The 14738-nt window shown below is 40.0% G+C and overlaps 1 protein-coding gene across 1 annotated transcript in view; it reads right to left on the reverse strand.

The window, feature by feature from the left end:
- GLI3 (GLI family zinc finger 3) overlaps positions 1-14738 on the reverse strand; it is a 208131-nt gene that overhangs the window by 76244 nt on the left and 117149 nt on the right. The window lies entirely within an intron of this gene.

Consider the following 14738-nt stretch of genomic DNA (forward strand, 5'->3'; position numbering starts at 1 on the left):
CCCAACCAGCAACTTGTGGATGCCGTCAAGAAGAGTTTATGCTGTAAATTGCAATGCATAATCATTATATTATTTAACATTTTGATTGTACAAGATCAGCTGTAGCACTGGTGACCCTCAATGCACAGTAACACCTGTATTGACTACAGGGACTAACTCCTGCTTCAGATCCCACTGAGTCAAGGTATATTCATTTCATTACATGAGTCTTGACTAGGAGTCTTGATGTGTGATCCTTAAATGTGTATGCAGATGCACTTATGATCAATTCATTTTTCTCTTCTTTATGCAAAAGACAACTAAAACCATGTACTGTCTTCCAGTATTTGAACATGTCAAGCGCAGGCTTCTTGTTCCCTTCCTCACACAATGGTCATTTCTGCAAAACAACCTGCTTCTGCTTTTCTTCTTCCTTACATCCTCCCACCAGCCATTATCACTGTTGCCTGACACTACTCTAAAACATTGTCCAGTTGGCCTTTGCTCACAGAGCATCCCAGCTTGCCTCTCTTTCCTCCAAATCCTTCTTAGAACTGCTGCAATGAAATCAGTGACTAGGGGAGGATTACGTGGATTTACTTGCCAAGTTCTTTGCTTGTACAAAGGATGCAAATATAAAAAAGGACTACTCCTACCAAACAACACATGCTTTTTAGGCTTCTAGTCCAAGCCTTCTTGCAAATTTTGCAGCCACTGTGTAAGCTTTCACTGTTCCCAACCACCCAGCTCCTGCCTCCCTCAGCGTATCTCTGCATTGAAACACTTCAGTGCCCAGTTTCAGCAGGCCAGAGCAAAGTTGGCAGACTGTAAGTGGGACAAAGGCACATCGCCTGATCCTGCTGAGGGACAAGACATAATTCTGGGGGCAAGGAAAACAGCTGGGGTTGGTAACCCCAGAGGCCATCAGAGCCGACTCCCCAGAGTTCATTTGCCAAAGCTGTTCATCTGAGAGCAACTTCTGGCAGAGCTCCTTGCATTTGCACAACGTTCAGCAGAGCTCTGATCCTCCACAGAGCTGCTGGGACATTGCAGCAACATAAATAAAAGTAATGCTAACAAGACAGGCTGTGATTTCCATCGCTTACTTCTGCTAGAGTCTTCCCAAGCCATTGCCTTACTTTGCTGAGCTCACACTGACTTCTATCATCCATAAGTAGGGTAAGACCCCAAACCTGCACAGCACAGCCCCATCTCAGTGCTGGCAACTTTTTCTTCCCTTGTCTTCAGCTGGTTTCAAGTTTATTAACTTGTGGTCATTAATATATTGAGGATAATGTATCAATGTTGCATTTAATGCAGAATTCATCATCATAAATACAAAACTGATGTGCAGGGCAAGCAACTGCTATTTAAATAAACCTTGGAAAAGTATTCCTACACGTTAGAGGAGAGGTTGCCATGGACCTCCACATATCATTCCTTCTACAACTATGCTGCAGCACAAAGCACATCAGAAAAAGCCAAAAGGTCTACAGCACACTCATTATCTGTTGTTATTAAGAACAGTCTGGACAGTGAAATTACCAACTGCATTCCTACAGCAAACTTCCCTGCTCTGCAATTCTCTTTTGATGCTCTAGAGGTGGTCTCATTTGCTATTCAAATTTCAGCCTCCTCTCAGTTACAAGCAGGACCTGCCATCTCTTGAAGTGTTTAACCACAGTGGCACCATCATATGAATATGTGGGCACATACAAACCCTGACAGCATTCATGTACCTCTTTCTTCCTTCCCTTTCCCCTTCTCTTCCTCCCGTAAAAGAGTGGGTCAAAGGCATGTCAGAAGCTTTCTCACACTTAATACTGTTAAGCCAGCTAATTGAATAAACATTTGTTTAACATTTGCTCCTATTTCACTAATGCACTGTGAGAATGAGAAGAATTTTATTCCTCTTCTCCCCCATCCTCCCCCTTCCTCAAGAGTGCCACTAGCTGTTATCACAGTGACTAATGTGCTGTATGTGGCCATTATAGTCTTCAACTCTGAAATTACACCCAGGATGAACGATAGGCTCTGCCTCTATGCTGATTGGAGTTGGATGATGATTGATTAGAAGAAAGTCAGACTACATAGCCATGCAAAAAGAACTGCACTAAGCCACAAGCTTAAACAGTAAAGAGCGTTTCACCAGTGGCTGCAGAGCTATTAGATGTTTTCGTATGAACAACGTTTCTCACATCCAGGTTTGCACATTTTATCTTTATTCTTTCAAATCCTGAAATTGCTTGGATAAGAGGGTTTTATATATATATTTATACACATTTCTAAGAGTAGCTTGAACTTTTAGGGGAAATTGAAGAGGCTTTGTGTCAAGTACAGCTAAATCCAACCTTTCTATATCAAACCCCTGCTAGAAAATTACTGTGCAGATGATAAGGCTGAAAGATATAATAAAAAGTGACTCTACTCAATTTACACTGCAATATTGGTATGACTGAATATTTTTCATTCAGGTGACTGATAAAATCACTAAAGTGTATTGCAGATAAATAAAGGAGGCTTCTGTCAAGAATAAACACCATTAATCATGAAGTCTCACCCTCTGAGTGGCTGTGCTATGCAACTGCACAAATGCACCATCACAAGTGGCATGTGACCCAGTGCCTCCTTTCTTCCCCTGTCTCTCTGGTGATGCTGTCTTCTCAGGGAACTTTTATTTCTTTCTACTGCCTTTGCAACATTTAGAAGTCCTGTAATATCTTTTCGCTTTGAGTTTATGCACTACTGCAATCTAAATTTCAGTGACAATACATTCAGCTAAAAATTGATCCCATTTAAGACAAAGTGAACCAATGCAGACTGTGGCCACATTGCTGTAAATACAGCAGTCCAGTCAGAAGCCTGTATTTAAACTGGTGAGGATGAGATCTTCGCAATTCTAAATCTGAAAAAAAGTAAGAAAATTTTATCAGCTCTCCCAAGCCTTCTTCCTCTTTTCTCCCCAAACCACATTTCCTTACTGGTTTTATTACTGAGATTCACTATTCCCAAATAGTTGCTGAGTTTCTTTTTGAATATACAAGTATAAAATTTCTCAGCATCACAAATCCACCTGAGCAGAATGGATGAGTCTCCTTTCAAAAAGCAACTTATGCGCTAAAACTGGACATGTGCTGAAAGAAACTGTTACCCAGCAAAAAACAGTCACACAAAAAGAAAACTGAACAACTTAGGCAACCTTTTTGTAACCTGTTTTAGGGCAAGTGATGATTCAATAGTGGCCACGTTATTAAGCTGGAATGAAGCAGTGCCCTACACACTAATGAGGTTAAAAAATGCAGTTAGGTCTTCGTGTTAAAGGCACTTAGCAAGCAGTTTGCTTGGCAAAGACCAACTGTGTGTTGAAGCACAGGACTAATCACACAGGCAGAAATCAAATCGACTGGAAGAATTAGGAGACTTGCGGCCCGGAGGAATGCAATTCATGCAGAAAAGCAGTTGTCAGAGTGAGGCCAGGGAACTGTGTGGGAAGAAAGCAAAATAAACAGCTCAACAAAGAAAACAAAGACACTCAAATAGTGGTTTTTCTAATGCTTGAGTACACTGAAACTTCAGTGGGTGCATATGACAAAAACCTCATCAAAGACTACCTCTATACAGGCAATACATTGGTGAATGGTGTGCTGGTTCAAAAACACTTAGAAAATGCCTGAAGATCTCTAAAAAATAACCTTGAAGTCGTTATGCACAACAGAGAAAGTGTACATACCTATGTGTGTGTATGACTGGGAGAAGAAGAAAAACACTCCTATGGTACAAAGCTAAAAGAGCTGAAATGGTTTCCACGATTACTCCTGATTTTTCTCTCCCCCCTTCACAGATCAGAGGAGGCTGTAGCCTGCGTGCAAAGAGCCCTCCTGCCTATGTGCAGCGATACTCTTGGTGGAAAAATGGCATTGCTAATTGGGATCCCCTCCTGCCGCGAGAGGACTAGACGACTGCACCAGAGAGAAGAGCCTGAGGCTGGTCCTAAAGCTCAACAAAACCCATGTGGTATTCAGAGGAAGTTTTCCTTGTGAGGGGTAGGACTCGTGACAGTAAAATCAAACTTTGAAATCAACTGACATGAATTTCACAATCTCTCTGTTCTCTCCACAAACCAATATTTTCAACTAATGCCTTTTTACTCTCCTAATTTAATATTTTTCAATCTTTCGAGAATGAAGCTTTTAGCACTTTTAGTACCTAAGTACCTCTCTCCTTGTTTTATTCATTCGCTGATGAATTTTCCAAGCCCCTTCCACCTCCCATTGGAGAATGTCATGGCCATTATTGTTTCAGCAACTTTCAGCTTCTCTTCTTCCCTTAACTCCTTCCTCTTGCTAAAGCAGGTGTTCCTTCTCCTGACAAAGCACCTGCAAAGCCTCTCATGTTACCTCAAATGAACACTTACCTCAATCCCTGTTCTGGGAGTGCTACAAAACACTCATCTTCCAAATTCAAAACCAAAGCAAAATAAGCCCCATAGGTTTAATTTCCAGTGCCTACTGTAAGTCACATCCATGATATTACAAAACTGAGATTTGGGGGAAGAGAGAAAGCTTTTCTTCAATTCTAACTTCATATGCTAAAAAGATCTAAACTGTTTAAAACAAAAGCAAGTTGGCAATAACAAAACAGAAATTCAGTGACTGAATGTCTCTCCTTATGCACTTGCTACCTTCATTTGGTTGTGAAGGGAACATTTGACTAAAATTCTAATTTTAAAGGACTACAAATCCTGACAGAAACAGTGATGTGAAGGCTCAGCATTAATAATTTCTGTTGAGATATGGCTGGATTTGCTTCACATCTCTATACTAACATTAGCAGACTGCCCAAAATTGATGTTCACAAGGATTAGTGTTGACTACTACTGAACAGAGAGAGTACCAGCTAGAATTTCTCACCTAACATTACTACTTGCAGCTGGAAAAAAAAGTATTATGCAGTGTACAGAAATTTCTGTGTGAAATTGTATATGCATTTCTGTACAAAATGCACAGATTATTTTCTGAAATGTCTCCTCCCTTCCTGACAAACCCAAGATTTGGGGAATAAAAGCCACTTTATTGCATCCCAGTAATAGTAGCAGATACATATTAGACATATATGCTGAAACCAGGACTGTGACTCAAGAAGTGAGTCTGTGAAAACGTAACGGCTCCTGAGCTTCTCCCATCCTCTAAGAACCACTGTGATCAGCAGGTTAGAAGGGAGGAAGAAAGATATTCTGCTAACAGTCATGTTTCTGTCAGTATCAAAGGTCCAGCTGGACCTGCGGGAGCTGGCTGGGGTGCAACTAAGAGTGGGAGAAAACTCATTTCTCGTGTTGGGCTAAGGAGTTTTGTCTCAGTCAGGCCAGCTTTTCTATTTGATCCTCCAGGCACTGAAAGCCATTGTGACACCACATAATCCGCACTGCAAGTCGGTTCTCACAAATGGTGAATATAAAATAGCTGGAACATCACAGCCAGCAGAAGCAACAAGAGATAAAGGCTTCACACTGCTTTTTTTTCTCTATTTGTGTGCAAAACTGGAGTTTAAAAAGCATTTTTTGGGTAAAGACATAACTTTGAACAACATTAAGAACCAGAAATGTGTGGGGTCACCGCTTCTAATGTGACTGTAGAGGAAAATACATGAAAAACAAGTACTAGGTGTGAAGTAAATGAATGTCCTGGCTATATATTTTTTAGAGTAGTAGTAGTAAATTCAGCTTTGAAATCTTTGAGGTAAATGCACTATCTAAATGCTGGAAGTATTATTAGTTCCCTAAAAAGAGTAGGTAGCTAGGTGTGCAGATAAAAATCCAAAGGGGAACAAACTCGCTTGGGGCACACCTACAAGACCAGGACAACCTACACATTTGCTCCCTTGGCACCTCTGCAATTCAATGTAATCCCAGGAGTAGAAACATAGTTCCCAGAAAAGATGTCAGGATGGAAGCCTAACATTTGAGGAAGCAGTACAGCAAACCAAGACAGAGGCAGCTACACAAGCTTTCTGGGTACTGTCTTGATGATGTACACTAATAGCGATCTTCCAGGGTGAAGTAAAGAACACCCAATTGCCCCTGGTCATTCAGCTTCTGCCTTCCCTGACAAATCTGTCTACAATGTTGTTAAATGGGACTATTTGCGTTGGTGGCCTCTATAAACTGGACTAGACTATCAATCTTTTCTTCCACAGGCCAGCGGAAAAGGCATGATAAATCTAGGCTGAATTTCACCAGGAGATACAGGACTGAAAGATGTGTATCTTCAAAGAGACAGGCACTTAAATCTGATATGTTTAGAAATTCTCCCTCATGCAAAATACTCCCTTTTTTTCTGTTGATCCTTAACACCAAACATCACAGTATCTCATAAATAATGCTTTCAAGAAGGCAACAGGTCTGTTCATTCCTTCAGAAGCTTTGTATTCCTGGCTCACAGGCTTCAGGATTTTTGCTTCTTTCTAACATCTGTGGTGTCTTCAGAAAATTACCAACACTCCTATAAAGTTGACTATAAATGCAGTCATAATCTACTGTAAGTTCAGACCTACATATTCAGTGCTGGAAGGAAGCAAGCGATATATTCTTGTCTGGTCTTTAATGGTAACTTCACAGGGCTCAGCTTCGATTAAAAGCTTCTTCTAAAATAAGGTCCCAAATAAATGGTCTTGGACTTGTAAAGCATCCCGAGAGCAAAAATCAAACAGCATAACATTTTCCTTTAAATTCCTTCCTCTATTAATTGATAATATCAGTCACAAACGTTGGCCCAGCCTACCCTGAGCACACAGATAAAACGCTCATTGAGAGCATTCCTTTAGGTGGAATTAGAATCTTGTCTTATTTTATTCCTAGCATCATATAACAGAGAATATGAGAGGGACAGCTACCTAGTGTCCTATATCTCAGCAGCACACCTGACACCAGCTTGAGAGCCTGCTTTTTGTTACAAATATGCAAACAAATCTAGACATATATACAAAACCACAACGGGTTGAGTAAGGGTGACAAGAAGGAAAACAAGGTGTTATTTAACTTTGATTTTTTTTTTCCTTTAGGGGAAAAAAAAATAAACTAAAGACAAACCATACTCCAAGATGATAGGTCATGATGTCTTTGTTGGGGGAGAAGAGAGTCTAAGTTAGGAAAAGATTGCAGGAGGGTAAAATGAAGATGCACTGTGCTCCTGCATTGCAGATGTACACATTGCTTGCATTTCTTCCAGCTTATAGCTACTCTCGTTTTAGGGACTTCCAATTCACAACACTGAAATCTTACCAATACACCTTAAAAAAAAAGAAAGTAAAAGAAGAGAAAGAATGCTAAGACTGTAACATTTCAGTTCTCTTTGAAGCAAGATTTAACATGAGTGGAAGAATTGTACTGAAAAAAAAAGGAGTCTGTCACAGTCCAGTACCTCACAGGCCACTGCAACAAGTTTGACAGCAGCCTCTATAGAGTTGGCTTGCTTCTGGTTCACTGCACGTGAATACCACAGTCAATATCTGCTCACTCGACTAATACTGCTGACTACAGCACAAAGAACACAGGAATTTTGTCCAAGAAACCACAGGCTGAGAGCCTCTGAATGTGTGCTATATTTAGAGCTTGCATTCTTTGCAGCTGATAACAGAATGAGATAATAGAAATTTCAAGCACCAGAACTCTAACACTGCAGCTATTCTGTCTATTTCTGGTTAAATGTTAAATTAAGGTAATGATCCACAAGTGATGGTTTTACCCACTGATATTTTTCCTACTTGTTTTGTTCATGTTTTTCCTCTAATTTTTCATCTTTCTCAGACTCTATGTAGCTCCTTCTGTTAGTTTTAAGCATAAAGACATGGAATTACTTCGTCCTTGACAAATGCAAGCACACAAACACGCACATTAGTATTCACATCTACACACAGGGAGTTCCCCAAAAGCTTGGTCACACCTAGTTATTCCTCAGTCTCCAGAAATATGTTACACACACACAGTGTCCTGAGGCATGACTTTGCTGGCCATTCATTTTGCTTCCATCATCTCTTAATTCATGCTGGTTTGAAAGCCCGCTTTGGGAACTACTTCTCAACGGCAGCCAAGCACCACTAACTGCCCAAATGGGATAAAACAGCTAAGTGGCAGTGCTGTCTCGTGCTGATGGATACTTTACTGCTGATAAACCTAAGAACTGTTTCTCTGCAACAATATAAACCATATAAATCTGTTTAGGAATCTGTTTTATTGGATTGGGCCCCACCAGATGAAGCTGTGCCGCTCTGTCTCTCTCCTGGGGCTCAGGCAACTGATCCCCTCCAGATTACAGAGGAGCAGCGTTCCCAAGGACCGCTGAGGGCTTTCCCTCTTTTTTCCTCCATTCATGGCCACCCCAGGAAGTTGCCCTGTGAGTTGTTGCTGCTCTGGAGTGACCGCATCATGAGCGGTGCTGAGGAGCAGCCAGCTGTGGAAGCCCGAGTGCCTTTTTCACTAAGGCTGGGGGGTTCCTGCCTCTCTTTTTTTCCCACATAAAAAACCACGAACAAAAGATTTGGGGGAGGTTTCTACGAAAGGAGTTCTAACAAAACAAGCCATTGCATTTTATAAACTTCTCCTTCTACATTAAAAAAATCTCACCAAAATCTTCCTCTTATCTCAATCGCTCTAACTTCCCCAGTCACCCCCAAGTCAAGCTGGCTGTACCACAAGAACAAAGAGCCTCTCAACGCAATATTTATCTGCTGCTATTGTTTCTCCTTTATAAATCTGTAGTTCCTTAGCATTACAATTAGCTACTCCAGAGAAAATGATTATGTCACAAAGTATTATCTGCCACAGAAACAGATGAATGATGTGAACCAAATGTAATCTGGTGCGCTTAGAGGCAATTCTGTTGACTTTCATGTAAATGTGCTTGCTAAAAATGGGGATGATTTTTAGCAGGGAATCCTTATTTGATCTAGAATTTATTTGCCAGCAGAAATGAACCTTTTAAATAAGGTATTCTTTTGTGACTACTGCTTCTTCCTAGTAGGAAGAATGCAAATCTGTGAAAAATACAGAAGAGTTTAATTGAGTGTGCAGAAACTTTAGACTACAGCTCGCCTAAACAGAATGTAACTGCTACACTGAAAAATATTTACCTATTTTTACCCACATTTTAACCTACTTTTTTTCCCTTTTAAGCGTGTCAGAATCAAAAATTTAAGAGACTCACATAATCTTTTTTCCCCCTCTGCAATTTAATATATGCCACCGATAATTTGTTTTCCAAACTTTTCCATTTCAGGTAGTCTTTAAAAACGGTCTGTTTCTGAAGCAAGCCTGCTTGTACAGGAGAATTTATGACCTACAAGTCTTCGGGTAATTATTACTAAACAAATGCCAACAGCTAAACAGAACACTGATTTACTAGTTTAAATGATGCAACAGTATATACTGAGTGAGAGACACTGCAGTTCTGGTCTAGACTCACGCTTCCTCTTCCCTCCTTTGTAAAAGGCCTGGCACTGAAAACTGCAAACTATCTGGTCAAGTTTAAGCGTGGGTATCCAGCCCTGCTATTTTACTTCTGTGAATTACCATCACTGCTCTGTCATGAAGAAAAGGGGCATACATGTTCTTTGCAGAGCCTACAACATGCATATCCATTGCAAATAACAAACTCTAAATAACATTAAGGAGTCACTGGATCATGCTGCTTGCTTCTTAGAGACTTGCTATAGAAATCCTCCAGGCTATTAGCAGCTGCTTATTCTCCACCCTGCACTTCACTTACAGGGTCAGGATTCTTTCTTGGGATGCTTCTCATTTAATACAAGATTTCTCCCTGCCTACCGAAAATACTTTCATGGATGATTCTGAAAAGCGGTAACTGTAGTCATCTTTTCACATTGCAAGAGCTCCCCAGTACTTCTTCCACGGCTCCTAGCTAAACTATAGAAGCCCTTCCAAGTCTTAAAGCAATTAAAGCCAATTCAAGGAGGGATGTTTTCTCACACTGGGTGGGGCTCTCCTTCCCACAGTGAAAGGATCAATGAACACTCTGACAAGCTGATGGACTGCTTGCCAAGTCTCCAGTTTAGAGGTACACTAAGGTCAAGCAGCAGGTAAAAGATTTAAGGGGTTTAAACCCCAAGATTTTTTTAAAAGAAACAAGAGTTTAGGAATAAAAGCACAAAGATAAAAACCAAAATGTCAGTGATGAGGCTGGGAAAAGCTAAATATCCTATCAAATGTACGACAAGCACTTTCATCATCACGGATATTTTTTGGAGTCAATGCTTTAATCTTCTCACATTTAGATATCCCCCATTGTACTGCAAGGCCAAAAAAATCAGGGGCTGATGAAAGTCTGGGCCTGACTTTCCTTTTCATCCTTGTGTAACTGATGTCTGTATAAATCAGATATGAAATAACATACCTAAGAATCAGACTCTGTTTTTATCAACTAGAGGCTGACCGCAAGCAGAACACATGCTTTGCTTTAGTACCAGTGCATTCACACTGTTCAAAATATCTGCTGAAGGCATTTATGTTAGCTAGTGCACAATTACCTGCACGTGCATCATTTCAAGACCTAAGACTGCCAAACTCAGATGCAGCTAGCCTCTATCAGTAGTTACAAACAAAAGAAGCTTGGAGCAGCGTTGATCCTAGGAAGCTACAAGACAGTAGCTTTCTCCTGCATTTTTTTCCTTGCAAAGGCAGCCTCTCCTGGCCATAAGCATATGGTTAACATCAGTGCACCTACCCTTAGATTTACCTGCTCACGCTTCCCTACACACAATCCAGGGCTGAGGCAAAATAGGATGGCAATGGAAAAAGAGATGGAGACTAAATAGACACATGTTTTGGAACATGTGCAGTCTGTCTTGCAGTACATTCATCCCTGGAACTTTTAACTTTCTACCAACCTCCTCTGACATGTACATTAAGCACTCTGAGACATACACAGGCCACCACCCTGGAGCCATTCCTGATACTGCCATCTGACAGCTGTTCCGTGCTCACTTCTGCAGGAGTGTGCCTCCTTCGCAGCCACTTTAACAGCTCCTGGAAATACCAGGTTAGGTCACCTTCAAAGACTGTCTAATTCAACTTCAAAATTGCACAGATTGGGAGCAACCTATTAACACATACCTATTAAAGTATGGGAATGAAAGAATGACCAGGGATGGCAGTGTCCCAAATCACTGCAGTTAAATATGTCAGTAGAAGTTTGCCTCTGCCTTAGAAGCCCTTTTTGGTTTGTTTTTGTTAACAGATAAATAAAAACTCTCATCCTGGCTAAGTCCGATTTTAAAAGCTGTGAGACTATAAACTTGTTTACATTTGCATTATCATAAAAATAGTCAAGACACCTTTATTCTTCCTCTGCTCACTACTAACAACTCTCCCTCCAAGAAAGTCAACATCAAAAAAGACATCAGGCAACAGAAAAAGGCAAAAGGAAATTTATGCTTTGGTTCTTGAGGAGTAAAAAGAAAAAAACCCAGCCTGATCAAACTATTGGTTTATGTTCAATTAAATACCCTTATTAGCAGCATGATTGTGAATCGCTGCATGCCAACTGGGAAGGCATCGCTCTCTATTGGATAGCCTAGCAAATGTTAAGGACCAAAATGTAGTGTAGCTTCAGTGTCTCCTTTAGTACTTTATTTCAGAAATGAATTTTGAAAATTAAGAAAGAGCTAGACAAAACAACAATGAAGAAAAACAAAGCAAGAAGTGGGATTGCTAAAGCCATGTCTCTTTTGATGTGTTTTAATCATATGATGCTTAACAAGTAATTTCATTTGCTAGTTCAATGAAAGTAGAAAAACTGAATTACAGTTTACTGGAATATTTGTTTTTAAAACTAAGATTCATGCCTTGAATTTTGAAAAAAAAAAAAAAAAAGGAAAGCACAAGCTGCAACTCCAAATTACACTGTTCATATGTTGCTATTAAAGAACAACTTAAGATTCATACATCTTTGCTGAAGTACAAACTGAAGATGTACTGTAGAAATTCCAGGATATCTACATAGTCCTAACAAACAGGTTTTCCTAACACAAGGTGACACATTTCAGTACATATTCATAAGGGTTTGGGGTTATTATTAGGCTGTAATTGCAGTTGTTCTAACACCTAATAAGCCATGGCTGGAAAAACAAAGGCAGGTTAATTTGTGATTTCCTCTACTCATTCAGAGGCAAATTAAGTGTCAAACAGCTAATACAGAACATATTTCATTTTATGAGATTTTAATTTAATTCTGCACCATATCGTTGATGCCTTAATGTAGGGTGGTTTATCTAAGAGGAAGAGCAATTTATAAACCTCTTTCAATTGAAATCTTTAATGATAGGATACGATAGCATAATTACAGCAATGCCTGCTAGTCCTACTACACATAAGCATCTGTCAGCAATTCCATCATAAACATAAACCCTTATTTTAGAGGTTTGTAACTCAAATCATAAAATTTGGCTCCAGGCTGAAATTTGGGATACAATGGTTCTGCCCATCAGCAATTAAACTACCAAGAATTATACATATAAATACATACACATCTTTAGAGCTGCAAGTAACATTAAGAGCTCTGTAACATCTTAAAGATTCCTCCTTTCTTTTTCCACTTGGCCATTGTTCAAAACTATGTGCAAACACTGTATGTACCATGCAGACAAGGCCCACTTGTTTTTTCCTGCATTTGTGTTATACCTGAACTAATTCCACTAAGGCTTGACAGGTTCTGGAACACATTTCTAAGAGCTTGGATATCTGCAAAGATGCCAATTTTTTTCCCTTTTATATTTATATTACACACACACATTTGAGATTATTATGAAGCTGAGGAGAAAACTACTCATACAAAGAAGTCATTGATGAAGCTGTGGGTAAACATTTGTATCCTGACTGGTGTTCTTGCCATTTTCTCACAGAATTCTCAAAGAACTTTTCAGACCCAGTTTATTTGGGTTTGTTGTTTTTTTTTCCTAATGAGTGCTAGGACAGCATTGGCTCCAACCAATCCCAAATCTAACATTTCTAAGTGAAACTCATACCAGGCTCCGTAAAACTTGCAAGAAAACTACTGGATATCTACCTCATACACAAATTAAAATGTATTCCTGAAATTCACATAAGTCTGACAAACTTTAACATCTACAAAGAAGCTGTTGGACTCTGATAGGGTTTTTCTGTTTTTTAAGTTGCTTAAGTTTGTGTTTATGTTTAATAGCACTAACCACAATGGCTCTGAGGGGTCCACTACAACTCATCATTCCAATGGTGACACAAACCAAATGAGCAGAAGAATCGACAGAAGTTAACACAAAAAAATAAATGATTGGTATCAAGGAAATGTCGTGTTTCAAGCTGGGGCTGGTATTAGAGTGTATTTCTAAAGCAGCTGCCTGCAGCCATATCACATCATGCTGAGATCTCCTCATCTCTAACAAGCCTTTGCAGGGCCCAGCTGAGTCACCGCTGCGCCTCAGGGCCTGGCGGGGAGCGGGTGCACAGCACCTTTCCATGGAAGGGCCGTTGATTTTGGTGTCAGAGGGGACTAACAACTGAACGCCAAATGAGGCATGAAGGGGCACATGTCCTGGCACTTTTATCAATGGAGGCTGCTAGTCCAAATCTCCCACTGTCACCTGACGTGGGAAACGGTGGTTCACCCACCCAAAAGCCCTGCCCGTGGGCACAGAGTGTCATGGTACAGCGCTGGGTTCATGCAGCTCAGGCTCAGCACAGCAAACACAGCCAGGCAGGATCTCACGTGGCACTAGCTTCAAACGGGGCAGGATCCTCCCCCTAGCTCCCAAAAACATCCAGGCAAAATATTCACTGCACTGCAAAATCTAGGATGACAACATAATGACTCTGTCTGAGTCTGCCACCTTCAGCTTACAACAGTTTTTAGCAGAAAATTCAAGCATGTATTTAAGTATATCTTATGATGTGATTGACTGTGGTGTAAACAGTGGTGCATCACAGGAACTCTGAGGAATAAATCACAAGTTTCTGTACTCTTTTTCTATAAATATCCACTTTTTTTCTACTACCCAAGAAGATCGCAACACAGATTTATTACTTACCTCCAGGCAAATCTGCTCTGGAATTACAGTTCAGTAATAGAAGACTGACCCAAAAAACACATTAGTAAAATATTGTGTGCGTATTTGGGCATGCATTTAGGATAGTTAATATCAATTAATTCCGCTCACAGAGGAGGACTTGTTTTAAAACAACTTCATTTTTCTTCTGCATATATGTAATTACACAGCTGTAACTAATAGCCATAGCAAAGCAATCTGCCATCTAAACAACTAGCATTATTCTTCAAATATTACTTGTGCTTTTCTTCTTGTATTTTCTCAGTATGAGAGGTGATTAGTAGATATGATTAAACGTATATATCAAACCTTTTAGCAAAGTACCAAGCTCTGCTTTTCAGCTCCATTTTTAATGGCCCAGTTTTCCAGACAATGCTGATATCCATCTCCCCATATAGAATAAGATAATATTTATTTCTACAGGATTTCACCACTAGCATCCTTTTTTAATGCACATTATCACTGGTATTCATTTCTTTTATCTTTGTGTAAACCATGTGCTCTATCACATTTGCCATTTTGTTTGGGTGACATTCCCATCAATCAACCGATTGCCTGTGCGTGCACACAACAGGGACTATGAAAATTTACCAAAAATTTCATTATGCTTCATAGCAGTCACAGGGGGGAAAAAAACCCACAACAACCTTTGGCATGAGAGGAAATTGTAG

This window comes from Colius striatus, chromosome 5 (genome assembly GCF_028858725.1).
Source record: "Colius striatus isolate bColStr4 chromosome 5, bColStr4.1.hap1, whole genome shotgun sequence".
NCBI classification, from domain to species: domain Eukaryota; kingdom Metazoa; phylum Chordata; class Aves; order Coliiformes; family Coliidae; genus Colius; species Colius striatus.